This window comes from Mirounga angustirostris, unplaced genomic scaffold (assembly GCF_029215605.1).
Source record: "Mirounga angustirostris isolate CCGP_5_RB_7025 unplaced genomic scaffold, mMirAng1.0.hap1 SCAF_2, whole genome shotgun sequence".
Taxonomy (NCBI): domain Eukaryota; kingdom Metazoa; phylum Chordata; class Mammalia; order Carnivora; family Phocidae; genus Mirounga; species Mirounga angustirostris.
Genome location: NW_026991710.1, coordinates 157,291,764 through 157,311,382, shown reverse-complemented (window position 1 = coordinate 157,311,382; position 19,619 = coordinate 157,291,764). Strand labels below are relative to the sequence as shown.

Genomic DNA, 19,619 nt, shown 5'->3' with positions numbered 1-19,619 from the left:
GGGCACACAACAAGCAAAAGGCACTGAGAGAGTCTAATCTGAACACAGAAGTGCCGAAAGAGATCCAAGTTTAAAATTCATTGGCCGGTTGGTGGAAGTTAGGACAAGAGGAAGATGGGATCCTAAAGGCAGAGTGCTTAGAAGGCAGAAAGAAATGATCCTTGACAATCAGTGATGTTTCAAAGGGAGAATATCCTGTGAAGGAGCCTGAAGAAGCGAAGAAAACATCGAGAGAAACTGGAGGAGTGGCAGACCGTGGACATATCCTGGGCGTAATCATTGTTGGCTTGTGCTTGTTTGTTTTATGATTATTCACATCCTCATACTGCTGTTTTCTAAGAGCCAGTAGTGTGGTTACGGTAGAGAACACCGGGGAGAGTGGTACGGATGTCTCTCCTGGGGAAGTCCAGTCATCAGCCTGAGGAGCACACTTCGGCTTCCTTGCCTACTTTCCACAGAGGCCCAATTAAAACCAAATGACCCTCACAGCTGGGATAGACTCATGGGCAGCCTTCTGTAAGTTCAAAGTCTTCTTGACCAAGTATGGAGTGTTTTTAATTAGGCAATCTAGAAGGCATCAATAAGATAATAAAGCACACTGTTCTGAAGGGGCAAAGGGAAATTGCCTGAGGAACGGGGAAAAGCCTTGGGTGATATTTATTTAAAACAGTGGGTGAATCACACTGTGCTCAGATCTTCTGGCCTGAGTCCCAAACAGGAAATGAAGCTATATGAATTATGGTGAGTCAGAAGCTAATCTCACCACCTACCTGGCAGGAAGAGGGAGAGGGGAAGGGAGAGGAGAGGGGAGGGGGAGGGGAGGGGGAGGGAAAGCTGGGACTAGTGCAGGTGGAGGATAGGGTGGGAGCGTCTCCCCTACTGCACAAGAAAAAGCCTCTGGTGTTCCGAAAGGAGAAACCTCAATAATTCTCATTCTTTCTTTCCCCCCTGGTCGACCCTCTTTTTTTATAGGACAAAGTTTGCCTTAGGAGTGTTGGTATTGTTATTCATTGCACAATAATTATAACTTAAGTGATATATATTTATTTTGGAAAGATGCTAAAGCTATAAAAATTGCTATAAAAATCACTCATATTCTCATTATAAACAAATCTTTTGGACATTTCATATGCATAAAAGGATTAATTTTTAAAATTACCTTGTGCTTTCTTTTTATGTTAATATAGATTTTCCAAAATACCATTTATGGGTATAGAGTATTTCTTTGTACAAATATCACATTTTATTTAATTTCCTGACTATTGTTTGACCTTTTTTTTTTCCCTATCCTCCTTTTTAAAACTAATTACATAAATGTCTTTCTGGTATTAAGTATGTTGCTGGAGTTCGGTGCCTTGAATCTACTAGCACTTGAATATCTAGGCACAGCCATTGATCGGATTTGGAGGAAATGAGTCATTGGTAGATAAAATGAGAGTGTGATTGGACGCCATAAGAGAAAGAATTGTATCCAAATATAATATCTCCAACGTAATTAGTAATATGAAATTATTTCCCAATTTTACAAAAGTATTTAAAGTCTAACTGTGCAAGTCTAATGTGATCACTGGCATTTAAAGCCCTTGTAAAATCTTAGGAACCTAGGGGACTGTCTCTACCACCACCACAGCCACCACCCTCATCACCCCTGTTCCTAGAAGAGGATAAGAAAGAAATGTAAGATATGCGCCCCAGCCTGAGAGAAAACACAATCTAACTGGGAATACAGAACAATGTAAACAATGTAAAAATTATTCCTGCTATTCTCTCCACTGCACCAAAGACATCCTTCTGATAATCTTTACCTCTCTACACCCACTGTATTTATATCAAAAATTTTCAGACCTCCTCTGCATGTCTATACTTTGAAGTATAATGGTTCCCAATGTCAATGAATTTGGATTCTATTTCACTTACTAGAATCTATTTCCTTTATCCCACCTGCTCATTCCATGTTTTCATCCTGATCTCCAAACGCCCAAAACCATCCTTTTTTTCTCTGAATTCTGGTATCATAGCTAGGTCCATTACCTTCTGACATTCTGGATACCATGGTGAGCTGTTCAACACCGTTTTCATGAACATTCTAGCATTCTTTTTTTTTTTTTTTTTGATCCTGCATATACTGATTTACTCCTGATTCCTAGAGTGTTCTGTTTTCCAAAGAAAATCTCAAATGTAGGATATCATGTTCTCTATAAATTCATGATTTTCCACCTTCAGTCTTGCATTGACAGCTGCCTAGTAACCTTTCATTCATGTTTTATGTATTTATTCTGGCATTATCCACAGTGGCTCTTACAAAACTTGTTCAGACTCCCTTGAACAATGTCTGTTAAGTTGCTTACTTTGAATTATATCTTTCTTTGTTATTTGCTAACAGAACCCCACTTTTATTCAGGAAGCAAAATGTTCAGTACTAGAGTAAAAACAATCATTGGTTGAAGCCAGTCATGCTAATTGCATTTCCTTTACCAGTTGCTGGTCTTCGGATAGCCCCCGACCAGTTTAGGCCAGTGATATTAAGGGGATTTTAGTTGGTGGCTTCCGGTGGTTTCTTTTCTACTTCCTTTGTCCCTTCTTTGGAAAAGTCATGTGAAATTGTGGTGCTTGGATCTACAGAAGCCATCCTACCACTTTCAGGAGAAGGTAGAGAAAGTTTTAAAGATGATGAACCCGTGGGGCACCTGGCTGGCTCAATCAGTAGAGCGTGCAACTCTTGATCTCAGGGTTGTGATTTCAAGCCCCACGTTTGAGGTAGAGATTAAAATAAAATCTTTTTAAAAAAAAGATGACAAACCTGTACCCTGATATTTGTTGAGCTCTTGAACTCATCCTGGAATTGCGTGCTTTCAGGTTTCTTATTATGTAAGATAATTAATTATCTTGAAATTACTAATTACTATTAGTTTTTAATTATGCACTTTGAGAGCTAAAATATCCTAATGGATCCACTTCTTAAACCCCAATCCTTATTACTGCTTTTTTATCTTAGCCGATGACATTGCTTCCTTCTTTATTAACAATACTCAAACTATCCTGCAAGGGTACAGCTGGGTCATCACTCATTCTATCCCCCCTTTCTTCTATATAATAGGGTGAAGTGCTCTTTCTTTTTTTTTTATTATGTTCAGTTAGCCATTGTATAGTACATCCTTAGTTTTTGATGTAGTGTTCAATGATTCATTAGTTGTGTATAACACCCAGTACTCATCATAACATGTGCCCTCCTTAATACCCATCACCTTGTTACCCCCTCTCCCTACTCCCCTCTGAAACCCTCAGTTTGTTTCCCAGGGTCCATGGTCTCTCATGGTGCGTCTCCCTTTCTGATTTCTCCCCCCTTCAGATTGCTCTTCCTTCCCCTATGGTCCTCCGTGCTATTGCTTATGTTCCACATATGAGTGAAACCATATGATAATTGTCTTTCTCTGCTTGACTTCACTTAGCATAATCCCCTCCAGTTCCATCCATGTCAATGCAAATGGTGGGTATTCATCCTTTCTGATGACTGAGTAATATTCCATTGTATATATGTACCACTTCTTCTTTATCCATTCATATGTTGAAGGGCATCTCAACTCCTTCCACAGTTTGGCTATTGTGGACATTGCTACTATGAACATTGGGGTGTATGTGCCCCTTCTTTTCACTACATCTGTATCTTTGGGGTAAATACCTAGAAGTGCAATTGCTGGGTTGTAGGGTAGCTCTATTTTTAGGAAGTGCTCTTTCTTAACAAAATTAACTCATTTACCTATCTGTTGGCAGCTTGCCCCTGCTCCAGGACATTGCTCCATCAATCTATTTCATCTAAATTTTTGTTCTTTTTGTTTTATTTGCTTCCTCTTTACCCTATTGGTTAGCCCCACCCTAGGGTTATGGGAATGGTCAAACACATGACATCTGATAGTGTACAGATGAGTTTGACAAGGGTTTACTAGTCACATACACTCACAGCCCAGAGGAGAAGGACACCACTCTCAACACATGGTCACATAGGGGTTGCTGATGGAGCAGAGTGAACAACCAGGCTTTGTAGTATCAAGGGGATGGGGCAAACCTTGGTTCCCAAAGAAGTGTGTGATTGGTTTGTTTGAATAATACTTCTGTGGGCTGGCAGGGAACTGAAGCCTGTTACTTAGGGATAAAGAGGACTCTGCCTGTTCCCAATAATAAGGAGAGTTATTTAGCTAGTGGAGCTTATCCAAACAACAAATGTGAATATGTTGGCTTTTTTATTCTAATTTTGTGAATATTTTTCTGTTCATTTAAGCATATACATCTGTAGGATATTACTCATGATTGTACAAAGGCCAAACTTTAGTTATTTTATTTGTTTCTGATGATATGCTTTTGTTACTTTTTGCTGAATATTCTTATAGTTTGCACAAATAATTGACTTTTTTTTTATTTAGGTATATTCTAGAAAATAGAAATTTTGTCAAAAAATTTACAGAAGTATTAACTACATGTTCTCAATTGTCATACAAAAAGTTTATTCTAATTTATACTCCCCAAATATTCTAGAGTGCACATTTCCAAGTACTTTTGATTACGCCAAGCATTATACTATTTTAATTCACTCCAATGTGATAAGAAATTGTCACTCTCGTTTAAATCCTTGTTTCTCCATATGTTAATTGGCTATTTATATTTCTTCTTTCATAAACTATTAATATGAATTCCTGTTTTTCCTATGACAATATTTGTATCATTTTCTTACTTAATACCTATGGAATATTTTTTATTCTAGAAATAATTTTAAAAATTTCCCCTAATATGCCTGTGACAAATATTGCTGGAGTGGGTATTTTTTTTTTTTTTTAATTAAAATTACCTTGTTTTGGTTGGGAGCCCTCTGCAACTAAATATCAAAGTTTTTTTGTTGTTGTTTTTTTGTGTTTTTTTGTCTAGGGCAGTTTTCTTCCCATCTCTGTATTATGTCTTGTCCTCAATTCATTCCTTCTGAAATTCCTATAATGACTACATTTGGCTTCCCTATTCTCTTATCTGTATTTCTGATCATTTCTCTTTTATGTTTTTATTGTTTTGCTCTAATTTTTCTAAGTAACTTATTAAAATGTCCTCTAGTTTTTAAATTTTAAGCAGTTCACTGCCTCCATTGTACATTTTTTTGTTGTTGTTTATCAATCACATCTTTAACTTTTTCTCTGTTGTGAGTTTTTTCCTCTTTTCTTAATTTCACAAATGCAATATCCTCTCAGATTTCTTTGAAGGTTTAATTAGAGATGGTCTAAAGCTTTCTTCTGCTTCTTTCAGTGGCTGTGTCCCATAAGATATATTTACTTACTGATTTCTTATTTATAGTGATGTTTCTGTTTACTAATTTTATAGAAAGAGATCATATTTTTCTATTTTGGAGAGGTGAAATAGGTGCTTTTGGATATCATTTAGGCCCCTAGTTAAGTCACTGCTACCCTACAGGAGATGGAAAAATTTTATATTTATTAGAGTTTAACTTTCCAACTCATATATCTGACACCATTGGTGAAAATAGAAGGCTGTATCCCATGTAGGAAGGTTTGCTCCTGTTCTAAAAATTTTCTTTTATCAGGCTGTTATGGCAGCCTAAATATAACTTAGTCAGTGACACCTCTCTCTAACTAACCTCATCAGTGGCCAGTAGAATATTACCCCCATTTTATTTAGCTTGTTCTTTACTTAGCAACTCAAGGGTGTGACTTCAAAAGGAGGGTCTCTACATTCCCCCCAAAAGTCAGTAAGATAGAAATGAGGCTTTTGACAATTGTCCTCAGAGACTCCTTCACTTCTGGTGTCTTGTTTTCTATACCAGAAGATGTTATTATAGTTCCGCTTGGTGATGAGATCTGTGTTCTACAAACACAGACTTTTTCGACTATGTGGTAAACAGGTGACTCAGTGATTCCCTCAATCCCATCTTTCTTGAGGGTATATTTCAGATATTATTCTTTAATACTATTCAAAGTGTTGGCATGTTGCTGAATGATTCCCTTGGTTCTAGTGGCCATACACATTTTCTCTCATTATTATATTTCTTATGATATTTTTTAAAAATTTTGATAGGAATACATGAGAGATAATTCTATTCCTTTTACATTAAATATTTAAAATGGATAATTGGCACTTTTGTCCATAATTTCTAATCAATAACTCATTTTTTAAATTTTCTCAATCTACTTCCTGCCTAAAGATGTAAAACTGAAAATTCTGGCTATTTTAACCAACCTTATCTAATAATAAAGTTCTTACTTCTTACTCTCTGTATCAGTCAGGATAGGTTGGATTATGCTGCAGTAACAAACAACCCCACAATCTATGTCTTTAAACAAGTAAGATGTATTGCTCAGTCACACTGCATGCTCTTTGTGAATTGGCAGGGGGCACTGATACACATTATGTTCTCATGCTTCATCCTAAGTTTATGAAGCAGCTTTTGACTAAACATTTAGTCACCAAAAGGAAACAAAAGGAAGCGTGGGGAAGTTCTCATTATCTCTCAAACATTCAGTGGAAAATAACACACACACTTTCAACCATATTTCATTAGTCAAAACAAGTCAAGGAGACACAATCTTTAATGTATCACAAACAAAAGAGAGCTCCAATAGTTATGGAGAGTTCTAATAACTATCACATTTCCTATCATTTTTAACCTTTAACACTACTGCCAACCCAAACTTCTGATTGTTTATCATATTTTTCTCCAACTTCTTTCCTTTTGCAATGACCTCAGTGTAGTTGATCCTTAAACTTTGATCCTTGTTCATTTTCCTTTTTATCTACTCTCTCTGTCCTTGAGTGACCCTATAGTAACATTTAAACATCCATATATTGACCCAATCTTCCATCATTTGTTTACCAGGCATTTATTGTCAGTCTTATCTGTGCTATGAGACATTAAGAAGATCAAGATAAAATCCCTATCTTCAGGAAGTCACAGATAATATATATGTGAATAATAATGATTAAAACTCTCAAATTTTGAATGAAATCTGGTACTTAATCACTTTCAGGTAAAATCTGTATTTTGAATGTTTACATGAAAGAACTGTGGAAAAAAACTATCATGAAAAAGAAGTTTTAAGAGGATGCCATATTTTATTTAATATTGCATATGGATTTTTCCTAGTTGTGAAAACACTTCTAGTTGGGAAATTTAAAACTGCAGATACCAGGGTTTATTTTCTCTAAATTGGTTAGAAAAATATAAGAAATAATTCTGAAATCTTGGAAGTCAAACCCTATCTCTTCATCTCTGTCAAGCAGAACACTACACAGAGTAGTGCCTCAAAAATACTTCTGGAATAAAATAAATTGATTAAACCTCTATCTTAAGAGAATTTGTTTTTTCCATCCTACTTATTACTTAAAAGTTAAAAAATCCATATGGAATATAAAGATTAATTAAAACAATACAATAAAGGCTACTATAGAAGATCTAGCTTTAAAGACTTAAATCTACCACTGTCTATGCATGAGCAGGTTACCTTACCTTGCTTTGGCTTGGCTTTCCAGCTTTAAAATTTGAGGAATCGGGCACCTGGGTGGCTCAGTTGGTTAAGCGACTGCCTTCAGCTCAGGTCATGATCCTGGAGTCCCGGGATCGAGTCCCGCATCGGGCTCCCTGCTCGGCAGGGAGTCTGCTTCTCCCTCTGACCCTCCTCCCTCTCATGCTCTCTGTCTCTCATTCTCTCTCTCAAATAAATAAATAAAGTCTTTAAAAAAAAAAAAAAAGAATGCATACCATTAAAAAAAAATAAATAAAAAAAATAAAATTTGAGGAATCAATAACTTAAAATAAGAATTTGTTGGTGATAAGCACAAGTCTAAGGAAATACTACTTTATTTTTTGTACCTTTAGATTTATGAATTTTTGAGCTATTCATGTAGTCAAGCACCCTTAAGACCCCTGATCTCCAATGCCACATCCTGCACATTTATATTATGTTGAAATATAATGTATAATTGTTATAGGCAGTTTATAGAAGTCAATCTGCACTAGTCCTAGAAAAGAAGACATCTGAGGCAGGTATCCAAATAAATAAGGCACAAACAAATAGATTTACCATAAAACTCAATAAATAATCGGTATAATGTGGAGGAGGGAAAAAATAAGAGAGAGAAAGAAGCATGATTTGATTGCTTTTCATTTCAGGATATGCAGAGTCTCTGAGTTGGATATTTTCATAACATGAAAATCGGTTACTTGCAATTATTTTAGTCTCCCAACACCTTGGAGAAACCCTTTATATAACAGACATCTGTTACAATCATTTGAACTATTAAGAAAGCCAAATTCAAGCATCATCTGAAATTTAAAGAAAAAATATGTATTTGGTAAAAACGAGACTGACCCTGGAGGGTGACTCTGATGGGTTCAAACCTGTAAAGGGACAGTCAGCCTCAAACATACATGTGAGTAAATGCCCACATCCTAATCTGAGGTTAAAGGCACATGTTTAGTACTTGGAGAAGATGTGAGGCCTTTCCTAAGCAGGTGAGACCCTAAATGACTCGGCAGGAAGAAAATGTCTTAATCATGTATTACACATCAGTCATTGTAAATGCTCTCAATGGAAACTTTCACTATAACCATCTTCTCAGTCAATGACTAAACCAGATCTAATTGTCTGATAATTAAATGGTCTTTTATCTAGATGTTTCTCTATTAAATCATATTGGAGCATTTCACTAACACATTAAACTCTGGGATAGTATTTTCTTACGTGAAACAAGAATTTAGTTTTTTAAATACAAGTTCAACTTTTTTCTTATAATTTTTTGGTCATTTTTTAGCAGAGAATGAATAGAAAATGAATGATTTAGAATACAAATTTGAGTAGATTTGCTTGAGGAATAAAAGTAAAATGTAACTGAGGATTATTTAAGCTGTTATTTTCCCGACTTGCTTTGGATTAGTATATTCAACTTGTCTCTTTATAACTACACTTATATAGTTGAAAAGAATTCTATTATAGTTCCCTTCTTGGCTGTGAGGAGTATTTCTTTTCCTAGTAGAACTCGTGAGGCTTTCCATTAAATGTGTTTGAGTTGGGACTCTTGACTTCTCAGTTTATTGTTTCTAAGGAAATGGCCAGGAAAGGTCACACATCAGCTTTTTAGTGTAAAAATAATGAATGAGCATTTGAAATGAATAAGAATTAGTCTCACCCTCTGTCCCACCTAGGCCACGTGTTTGCCTTGTGCCTCATTTCCCACAACTGGAAGCTCCCAGCTGAATAATCATATCCAAACATGCTGAGCTAATTGAAGAAAGGTGCTATATAAACACAAGGTACTATTATTATGGTCATTTTCCCAGACCTTGGGCTTCCCCACCCACTTCCTCTAAATTTACAATGAGGTGGAAAGCAGCCTCCTCTAAGCGGATGCAGACTTTGAGGGAAATGCCTTTGGTGCCCTCAAGTGGTTTCTTTAGGTAGAAATCACTTCTCCATGAAGCTTAAACCCATGACAAAAAAATTATTCCCTTTAACATGTCAGTTTAAAGGGAGAAAGATATACAACTCAAGTGCATGTGGCTTCTTAGATTAATATTTTTTAAACAAAATTATATGTATAAAATGCTAACTAGTCTTTATTGTTTTTTTAATATTTTTAAATAACATTTTAAGAATTAACATTTAAAAATTTTAAAAAATAACATCAGCATATTTCTGAGTGAGAAAGGATAAGTACAATAAATATTTTTCTTGATAATCTAATCCCTCGACCACTTGTTAGGGCAAATCTTTCTACCCCTAAAGTGGAGGCTGCATGATGGATGCATGACGATATATAGAGGTACTGAACAAACAGCCAGTACTTTATAAATGTTTCCTAAATCTGTCTCTTGTTTTAAGTCTGACATTATCAAGCTGCATAAGATCAGATTGTTACTTGTTCTAGCTGATCTGTTTTCTTTATACCTAAAGAAAAACATTACCTAGAAATGCTTACCTAAAAGAAAGGCATTTAACCCTAAAAAAAAGCATTACCTAGAAATGTTTACCTAAAAGAAAAGCATTTAACCCAATGAGTGGTTTTTAAAGTTATCAATTGGTTTGATCAGCTGAGACTCTTTTTTTTTAAAGATTTTTATTTATTTATTGAGAGAGAGAGAGAATGATAGAGAGAGAGCATTAGAGGGAGGAGGGTTAGAGGGAGAAGCAGACTCCCTGCTGAGCAGAGAGCCCGATGAGGGACTCGATCCTGGGACTCCAGGCAGTGGCTTAACCAACTGGGCCACCCAGGCTGAAGGCAGTGGCTTAACCAACTGGGCCACCCAGGCGCCCCAGCTGAGACTCTTTTTATGGAAGAAATATTCCATACAACCCAAAACATAAAATAAATGATAGTGGAACTCTTCTGGCTTAGGCTGTGTTGAGGAGGATGAGTTTTACCTACTTAGTCTTCTTTCCTTTTCATCCCCCACAAAGTCCCTGATATACCTTAGAGAATCCCAGAACTCCAAGGAACACAGTATTAAAATCACTGTACAAGTTATCACTGTGGTTTATTTAAGCTTCAATTTAAAAATATCATTTAGTTAATTTCTTTATAGGTCCTTACAATTTAATTTTTTTATACTCTGTATTAAAACTTTTTTTCACTTCAATCATCAACGTGGGCACAGAGGCAGTGAAGTAGGAAAAGATGAATTTCCAAGGTTTCTCTCTGTCCTCATGCTTTTGGGACTTTATGAATTCACAAAGAATTCCATTTAATCATATATACTCTTGGGTATCAGATACTCAACTTGATGTTGGATTTTGTCAGAGTAAAGAAGTTGATTGAGGCAAAATTTAATTGACAAAACTTTGAAAGCAATGAAGTACTGTATCATAATATAATTGGATAATATTAAAAACATATGAGTGCCAAAATTTATATGATAGTCTGAACTTTATTGTTGTTCAGAGGAAAGGGAGAACAGTACATTTTGCAGCAATCAGAAAAAAGGACAGTGAGATGAGTTGAGCCTAAAAGAACAGGTGACATTGGATAGACAGAAAGGATCAGATGTTGATGAGGTCTTTATAAAAGTCCAGGGGCTGAATTGAATCTGCTGAGCCTAGCTCTGTGAGGCTGTGTAGTATGCAGGAGGACGAACAGGTGGAATCAGTAGCTCTGTGGCTTGACCCTGGCTTTCCCCTTAGTCAGTGAAAGAATGTTAGTAAAGACACAAACAATATCTAGCCTTAAAAAACATTAATTTCTTCTCCTCTCTTAAAGGGTGATATGAAAAAAAAATCCACTCTGTTCCCCTACATACATTATTTTTGCTATGGAAAATATTGGAAGATTACAACATATTTATGATATGAGAGCACAATTTGTAATTTGAAATGTATTCAAGTTTTAACCTTTACTCTAAGTAGATCATTCATTTTTAATACATAGACTGGTGATTTTAAGAATCACTATAATTTTCAAACATGAGTGCACATAGTTATATGAAAAATTTCCCACCGTCAAGTAGGCATGGTTAGGGAACTCTGCCTGCTGGGTCAGTGCTGCTCTACACAGAAAGCGCAAGCCATCAGGTATTAGCTGTTCCAAGAAGTGGAATATGTCATATTGGAAATTTAATATAAGAGTTGGAACAAAAGAAAAAAAAAGAGTTGGAACATGACTAACATAAAAGGTCAAGTACTATCTTCAAGGAACGAAGCTCAGATAAGGTAAAAGGTAACAAGGAAGTTAGTTGATCCTTATAAAATCACCATAGATCCTACTTGGTGAAGGAACAATAAAAAAAATCAACCCCAAAGTTGGAGGTTTTTCTTCTCTTAAATTGCTATTATTTTTCTTTTTCATCTCACACCCTAGCTTGTGTATTTTCTGGCCCTGAGGCAGGTTGAAGTGAAAACAGGAAAATATTATTTCTCCTACTCTGTTTCTTACCAGGTTAGCTCTAGGAAGTGTTAAGGACCCGGAGGTGTGGACTCAAGTCAGTTTCTGAAATCTTCCTAAATCACTTAGATTTGTCCCCTGAGAATAATAAAATGTTGTGGCCCAGACTAAGATAGAACATTGATAGAAAATCAGTTGACATATTTCACCATATTAATAGGCCAAATGAAAGAAAAATAGGATAAACTCAAAAGATGCTGGAAAGGTATTTGAAAATAAAAATTCAATATTAATTCAAAAATGGAAGATATTTTAGTATACTTGGGATTAAACAATGTATACAAATAAATAAGGCAATATGTTTTCTAGGGAGAAAGAATATATAAATATTGCAAAGAAAGACTGAGAATTATTATTACATATAGATGATGCACCTACCAGGAAAATGAATAAATTATGATTATTTTTTAAAGAGTTTATTTATTTATTTGACAGAGAGAGACTGCGCGAGAGAGAACACAAGCAGGGGGACTGGGAGAGGGAAAAGCAGGCTTCCTATGGAGCAGGGAGGCTGATGCGGGGCTCTATCCCAGGACCCTGGGATCATGACCTGAGCTGAAGGCAGAAGCTTAACGACTGAGCCACCCAGGTGCCCCAGGAAAATGAATAAATTATTTGACAACTGTTTAGAACCAAGAGATTTAAGTGAATGATTATAATACCTATATAGGAAAGTTATTAGATATTCCTTGTAATAACAAGTTACAATGTGAATGTGAAATAATCCATTTATAAGGTCAAGAAAAATGAAACCATCATGAATAAAACATAACAACAAATATTTTAGAAAAAAATTTGGAAGATATAATAATAGAAAACAATTTAATGGGCATATGATCTATTGTCTTACTGAAATTTGCAAGGTTTTTTATTTTTTAAAATTTTATTTATTTGAGAGAGAGAGAGAGAAAGAGCAAGAGAGAACATGAGCAGTGGTGGAGGAGGAGTAAAAGGAGAGGGAGAAGCAGGCCCCCACTGAGCAGAGAGCCCAACATGGGGCTGGATCCCAGGATTCTGGGATCATGACTTGAGCTGAAGGCAGACCCTTAACCCACTGAGCCACCCAGGCACCCCACAAGGTTTATTTCTTTGACTATCCCAGCATTGGGGTGCAAGGGATGAGAGACTGTAATTATGTTAGAGTTATTAAAAGTCTCTGCTTTTAAATCTATGCCTTGAGCTAAAGATCTTAGACTTTAAAGTTGTTACTCTGTGTTTAGGTTGTTCACCATTATTAGAGGTAACCGGTTCACCACCAATCCCTTGAAATTCTCATACCCTATATATTCTTTGTTGTAGAGACCACACAGACTCCCAGTCTTTGCCTTCCATAGACCTTTTATTACATGGGACCACAGACAGCCAATGCATATCCCTAGCTGCTAGAGTTCCAGCCCTTAACTATACCAGAAATTTTCACTGCTGTCAGCATGAACAAAGCCAGATAAATCCTACATTTCACCAACTTGCCTAGTTGAATGGTTGTTGACTGCAATCATTCCCAGTGTAACCTTTGTGTTAGTTTAGTTACAAACATGAGAGTCTAGTTTATAATGTTAAGAGTCCAACAAAATATTATTATAAGCAAAAAGAATGATGGGTTTATATAGGCAAGAAAGGACTATTAAGATAGTGGTAGCTGGCAGAATCTCTTGAGGTGCTGGAGAAATAGGCATAGAGTTACCCAGACAGGAAGAATGCTTCCACTCATTCCCCCAGCCTCTTCCGCTACTGCGGGGACCCACGTAGGACATCGTCCTGATGCTGGACACTCCCACTGGAATCGCAGCCCCTGTCCCTGTCAGAAACCAGAAGTAGCGGCTGCCTCTACTACTACCTGTCAACACAATATTAATTTCCGATTACAACCTGAGGAGGACCATGTCTGATCAGCATGGTGTAAACCATTTGACCCAAACTGGAGCTATGGAGGTTGGGAATGCAAAGATTTTGCATTTATAAGTCTTTTAGGGAGGCAGCCTTGGCTTCTTCAGAAGAGGGAGTTCCTAAGTATAGGAAGGGGTTCTTTTGCTGCAAAAACAATGACAAGTATCATTGAGTAGGGCAAGTTCTCTCTCCTCTATTTTCTCTCTGAAAAACATTTTTCTCAACATTTCTATCTCATGGTTTTTGTTTCCAAAGGAATCTTAGGATGACCTAATACATTTTGAAAGTATTAAGTAGAGTTCAATTGATTCACATATTCAATTATATTTTATAACAAAGTTTGCATATATCTTCACATGAGGATAAATTTACTAAATTTTTTTCAAGGATAACTTTTTTCCCATTTCAGATGAGGTCTTTATATTATTTTTAAACTATCTATTGCCAAAACTGTAAAAGTCATTGATTTATAAATTTGTCTTATTAAATATAATATACATTTAGAAAAGTATACATATCATATGAATTTTCATCAATCAAATATACCCTTATAATCAGCAACCAAATCAAGAAAAAAAAATTACCAAAACCTAACACCAAAGACACAATCTTAAGCGTAATTATCTTGAGATCTATCCATGTTGTTTGTATGTACCAATAATTAGTTTCTTTTAAAGTTGAGTAGTATTTCATTATATGTAAATATCACAATATATTTGTTCATTCACCTGTTGATGGACATTTGAGTTGTTTCCAGTTTTTGACTATTACAAATTAGACTGCTATGAGCATTATGTATAAGTCTTTGTATGGACATATGCTTTAGGATAGATACCCTGCCTCAAGAACTCTGGCTGTTTTGGTCTCCTCAAATTCCCACCATCATTATGACTCAGGGAAACTACTGGACAATGACTGAGACTTCCCTCTTATACTGTGTCATAGAAAATCTCTCTAGGTTGGAAAAATGTAGGGCTCACCCTCATGTTTCTTATCCTGAAATCACTGTCTTCAATTGCCAAATACCTAAATTCTTGAAGACTGTTTGTTTAATGAATTTTTTCCAGTTGTTAGTGTCTGCTATGAGGGTAAATTCAGTCTCCGTCACTCCATCTTGGCCTGTTTTTTGTTTTGTTTTGTTTTTTAAGATTTATTTATTTATTCCAGAGAGAGAGAATGAAAGAGAGAGAGAGTGTGCAAGTTGGGGGAGGGGCAGAGGGAGAGGGAGAGAATCCTCAAGCAGACTCCCCACAGAACATAGAGACCAATGCAGGCTTGATCGCAGGACCCTGAGATCATGACTTGAGCCAAAATCAAGAGTCAGATGCTCAACTGATAGAGCTGCCCAGGCACTGCAGTCCTGGTTGTTTTTTAATGATAGCTTTATTGAGAGATAATTCACATACTGAAAAATTCAGTTTTAAAGAGTGTAAATCAATGGGCTTTAAGATATTCACAAAGTTAAAAAAAAAAAAGATATTCACAAAGTTATACATTCAGTATCACTAATTCCAGAATATTTTCATCACCCCCAAAGGACACCATGATAAATCACTCACTGTTCCTGACCCTCACCCCATCCCTTGGCACCCTTGAATCTGTATTCTGTCTCCGTACATTTGTCCATTCTAGATATTTTATATGAGTGAAATCATACAATGTGAACTTTTGTTTTCAATTTCTTTCATTTAGAATGGTTTTCAAGGATCATGCATGTAGCAGTATGTATCAGAGCTTCATTCCACTTTAGGGCTAGATATACAGATATACATTCAGTATTTCAATATATAAGATATACCGTATTTCAATATACAGATATACCATATTTATTTATCCATTCATCAGTTGATAGACATTGGGTTGTTTCCACTTTCTAGCTTTTATGATAGTGCTGTTGTGCACATTTCTATACTAGGTTTTGTGTGGACATATATTTTCATTTCACTCAGGTATATACAAACCTGGGAGTGGAATTCCTGGATTACATGATAATTCTATGCTTAACTTTTTAGATCTTCTAAATGTCTGTAAATCTTATGTTCCCATCAGAAGTGTATGAGGCTTTCAGGTTTTTTTTTTTCTTTAGAGAGGAGGGGGGGAGGGGCAGAAGCAGAGGAAGAGGAAGAGACAGAATCTCAAGCTGGCTCCATGCCCAGCACAAAGCCTGACGCAGGGCTCATCCCAGGACCCTGAGATCATGACCTGAGCAGAAATCAAGAGTCAGACGTTTAACCAGTTGAGCCACCCAGGGGCCCCGAGTCTTCCAATTTATCCACATCCTTGCTAACATTTGTGATTATCTGTCTTCTTGATGACAGACCTCCTAGTGGATGCCCAGTGATATTTTACTATGGTTTGATTTACATTTCTTCTTGCATCAGTTTCAGTGGTTTCTTTCCAGTATTTCTATCATGTTTCTTTTTACTTGTTTTCTTGAATTACTAGAGATTCTAGAAAATGTGAATATTACAGGTGAAATATAATAATAATTAGAAAATGTGTAATAGTTCTATTTTATTACTGAATTCCATGTCTTTACCTTAAGTGTTATTTCCTTCCATCAAAAAATTTCTGCTTAGAAAATATTCTTCTAGACCTAGTTTCCTGATTTTTAAAACAGAAATGTGAATGTGAGACTTTAATATGACTATGGCCAGTTTTATTGTAAAATAATTTTCTCTTTGGACCTGATACTTTAATAAATTTATACTGTCAATACAAATTGAACCATACTTTTATTCCTGAGATGGGTGACATCCTATTTGATTATAGTATATATTCTTTTAGCATTGCACCGAAGTTACATACTAACATTATTGATATTTTAAAATCTTTTTTTTTTCATTTGTGAATTTGGCTAGCAGCTTACTGTTATCCATATCATTTGTGCTTTTTTTCAGTGTTTTAGATTTTATAAAGAATATTAAATTTCAAATTCACTTTCTTAATTTTTTTTCCTTTATGTTATTAGAGAATTTTACTTAGTTATCTTTACTTTTATAACAGACACGTTTTATTTGAATTTTTCTTTTTCTTTTTTCTTTTCTCCTCTTTCTTTTCTTCTTTCTTTCTTTCTTTCTTTCTTTCTTTTTTTCTCTCTTTCTTCCTTTCTCTCTTTTTTTCTTCCTTTCTTTTTTTTCTAGAGAGAGGGAGGGAGGGGCGAGGGACAGAGAGAGAGAGAAAATCTTAAGCAGGCTCCATGCTCAGGAGGGAGACTGACACAGCACTTGATCTCATGACCCTGAGATCAGGACCTGAGCTGAAATCAAGAATCAGAAGCTAAACAGACTGAGCCACCGAGGCGCCCCAAGGTATATCTTTTTATATTTTATATTTACATAGAAAAACATAATGATCATAACCATGTTGTTATATTATTTGCCTCTTGTGGCTTAAAGCCTAAAAGTAAGGCCCAATATTATATGTGCCCTGATATTTGGAGACAAGAGGGAGGAACTTGAATGGCTCAACTGCAAGCTTCCCTTCTTCACTCTGCTCCTGTACAAATGGACCCCTAGTCAAGCAGCCTTCCTATTACAGAGACCAGGCACAGTTCCTTTTTGTCCTTGAGTTCCTTGCCAGCCCATGGAGTTATTCAAACAAGCCAATCACATCTTCCCACAGGAGTCAGGGAGCATCCTATTTTCTTGATACTAAAGTCTAGTTCCCTTAGTCCCTGGTTGTTCACTTTGTTCCTAAATGCAACCTATACATGGCTTTGCATGGCACAGTGTCCTCCTCCCCCAAGCTATGAGTATGTATGACTAATACACTGATGTTGACCTCATCTTAGTTCAGTGTTGTGTGTCATGTGTTTGGTCATCCCCCTAGCCTTATGGTAGAAATCCTTCCCACATGAATTGGGTGAAGAGGAGGTCAATAAAATACTTATGTACAGTAAGATTTTGTTTTCAAATGACAAATTAATATGTATTTTTTGAAGATTTTTTTATGTGAACAATCGATTTATAAAAAGATTCAACTACATTTAAAATGATACAAAATATCAGTTTCAAAACAACATCAACAAGTCACTGTATTTAACCATACGCCACTCATAACCGAGCAAATGGGTGAGTGAAATAATTCATGCTATAGAATATTGCTATATGAACTGGCAACAGAAAAAGTTGGTAAAGGAACAAAGAGGATAATCAACTCTAACTTTTAAGAATTAGAACCAAGGGGCTCCATAATCATCTGACATCTGCTCAGTGTTGTACCTGTGGTTAGAAATTTACATGATGGGAACTCCAGGGATCTTTCCCATCCTTCTTTTAAGGTCCAGGTCAACTGTGGCCAAATATAACACTTGTGCTGAGTTACTTTCTGTACTAAGAAGTTATCTGCATAGGTTCCCTTATGTGTACATGGTAATCGTTCAAATCTTGGGTCTTTGGCAATCCTTAGAGCCGCTGGATACTTTTGCCCCAATTTCTCAATTTCAACCCTTACAAAGTCAGTTATATAAGGGATATACTTAGCATATGGACAGTCCATCATTGACTGTACTAAGTCAAGTTTGGCCTTAATAGAAAATGTGATAAGGTTGGTATCAGCCAGGATGTGGTAAGGTGGGTCCAGCTGTGTGTTATCTTGGAAGAATCAACAGAAAGGATGTTGAGGGTCTTCTCTTTCCTTGAGTGCACTGGGATCTTTTCTTTCTTTTTAGATTTTAATCTATCCTTCTCTTTAAGCCTCTGATCTTGGAGACTAAGCATTCGCTTCATAGTCATATACTTTCTTGCTTTCTTTTTTCCCCATGTTCACACCGCACTCTTGTTTCTTTTTTGAAGATGTTTTAAAGAGTAATTAAACTTAGCATGTGCAGAGCAAGCAATAGAACACAAATGAGGTAGAAATAACACAGACATCTCTGATCAAGTTTATGCTGTCACAGGCAATGGTAGATTCCCCCTGACCCCCACCTAGGCAGAAGCAATTGGGAGAAGAACAATAACCAATATCTGAGATGTTAAAATGTAAAAAAATAGTATCTTGGAATTTGGTAATACCAAAAGTGCTTTGCAACTTTTGGTAAACATCATCAGTGTTTTTATTATGTTGGATCAGTAAATCTGTACCAAACTATAGCCATAAAATTAGCTGTGTTTCTCAAAGTTCCAAAACAGAGACTGGCTAACTGTAACCTGTGGTCCATAACTGGCCCGTAGCCTGTTTTTTGAATGACCTGTGAGGTAAGAGTTATTTTTACTTTTTAAAGGTTTGTAAAAGCAAACAAGCAAGCAAATAAAGAACACCATGTGACAGAGACCAAATATAGACTGCAAAGCCTAAATATTTAATGTGATCCTTCATAGATAAATGTGCAGACTTCTAAAGTGGTACAGACTGGATTGTACTGATGGCTAATAGATATATTTTTTAAATGATTAATTCCAAAGTTCTCAGATATTCTTGATTCACTGCATCTTTTATAATCTGATAACTTTCATGGTGTCCCTATGACTAAAGAAATAACTGAAAGTTCTGCTTATTGAGTACTTACGTACAAACAACACAATACATATTATGTGTTAACAATTGATAGCAATTTGAAAAGCATGATACATGTAAATTAAAAGGAAAAGATGGTGTTTTCATTTCACTTTAAATAACCACGATTACTTATTAATGTGCGTGTGACTGTTAGACCTGGATAAATTTAAAGCCTGAAATGAGATTATCATTCTCGTTTCCTGCTCTACAGTGATTTTCACACCCTTTTTAAAAGAGCACCCACTGAAAAAACATCTTCACAGAGATATGTCATCAAAGGAACATAGCATAATCCATTATTGAAACTGTAA

The 19,619-nt window shown here is 35.9% G+C and overlaps 1 pseudogene; it reads right to left on the bottom strand.

Annotated features, from left to right (window-relative positions):
* Positions 1-17,983: 17,983 nt before the first annotated feature.
* On the bottom strand, positions 17,984-18,539 carry LOC123847438 (rRNA-processing protein FCF1 homolog; annotated as a pseudogene).
* Between the last annotated feature and the right edge of the window lie 1,080 nt (positions 18,540-19,619).